A 1,662-nucleotide genomic window follows, 5' to 3' on the forward strand; every position below is an offset into this window, starting at 1 on the left:
TTCTATTGTTGGTTATATTTTTCTAGCAACCCAGGCTAAGAAGGAAGAAAAAACAACAAAACCAGGTACACAGATTTTGGTTCTTGCATGAATAGATAAATATAGAACTTAATTGACTTCTATTCTATATTAAAAAGAGGTCCACTTGTCTCTAATGGGAAATGTAGGCAGTCTTTGCATTCTTCATTGTTTCCTTCTTTCCCTACTATATACTGGGCTCACAGGTAGCAAAGAGAATTTTATTGATGGTACTTGCTTCAGCAGCATACCTACTAAAATTGAAATGATACAGAGATTAGCCTAGCCCCAGAGCAAGAATGACACACAAATTTGTAAAGCATTCTATATTTTTAAAAAACAGTGGGCAGCTAGGTGGCACAGTGGATAGAGCACCAGCCCCAGAGGACCTGAGTTCAAATGTGGCCTCAGATACCTACTAGCTATGTGACCCTGGGCAAGTAACTTAACCCTGATTGCTTCAAAAACAAAGTAAATGAAACAAAATTATATAGATTAAGAATGACCGGAATGAAGAGATATGAGAAGGCATGCTAACTCTATCCCTTCTAGAAAGTGGGAGGTCCACAGGTATTACACATTGCACATATTTTCAGATTTTTTCAATGTATCAATCAGCTATGCTGATTTTTTTCCCCCTTTCTACAAAAATACTGTTTGTCAAGTGGTTTGGCTGTCTGGGAGGGGATTACTTGGAATAACCATGGTGATGGAAGAAACAGAAAATGTCAATACAAATTATTTTGAAGCAAAGGATGTACTGATTAAGATTTTACTTGGATGATATATACAAAATACTTAGAGAGTGAGGTATATCTAAGAGTATACCAAAACCATCTCAAATCAGGCTCAAGAGAGCCAATTGTTTAGTTTTCCTTATAAGCATTTACACCTTGGAAATGAGCAAATGCTCCAAAATAGGGCATTATTTATTGTTTTGTTAATCTTCTAGACTTAAGAAAGTAATAGGGAGAATATTAATAATGAAGATTAAATTTAAAAATGAAAAAAGATTTTATTGGCATATATATTTATCACAATACATTTATTCTGTGAGTTCCATAGTTCAGTGAGTCATCTACTGGAGTTCATTGATATGAAATAAGGCCAGATTTAATTTTGCTACTTTCCCATTTCCAAGAACTTTTTCAAAGCTACCTAAGGCTTACCAATAGCAAAAGGAACTAAATGAACACAAAAGAAAAATATGAATACAAATGAAAAATAAATGAGAAATATGCTATCATATTTGGTTGAAAACCCTAATCTGGGAGTAAATCAAATCTTTTCCTCATCTTTTTAATTCTCACACCAGCTTCCCTGGCCATAGGCTATGAGATTTAAGCAGTTGCCTTTTGTTACAATTTCAACATAATGTGAGTGTTACCAAACTATCTACTTGCCATCTGAATATTCATTTGCCTTGACTAATGTTTTAATCACAGACAAATTAATGTCATCTACCTAAACTTTGATATAAAGTATTAGTTTGTTTTGTAGCCTAAATTTTGTAGCATTTGAACCTTCCTCTTGTTATCATGCTATGTCATATTGAAGCAGAAATATATCAAAATGTATTTTTCAATTTTCTTTTTAGCTGTTCCAGACAAAACTCAAATTCACAGTATGTATGCCAATTAGAAA

The 1,662-nt window shown here is 33.3% G+C and overlaps 1 pseudogene; it reads left to right on the plus strand.

Annotated features, from left to right (window-relative positions):
* The first annotated feature begins 252 nt into the window (after positions 1 to 252).
* Positions 253 to 352, plus strand: LOC144458036 (U6 spliceosomal RNA; annotated as a pseudogene).
* The last annotated feature ends 1,310 nt before the right edge of the window (positions 353 to 1,662 follow it).

Source organism: Phascolarctos cinereus, unplaced genomic scaffold, assembly GCF_003287225.1.
Source record: "Phascolarctos cinereus isolate Bilbo 61053 unplaced genomic scaffold, phaCin_HiC Scaffold_5;HRSCAF=322, whole genome shotgun sequence".
Lineage (NCBI taxonomy): Eukaryota > Metazoa > Chordata > Mammalia > Diprotodontia > Phascolarctidae > Phascolarctos > Phascolarctos cinereus.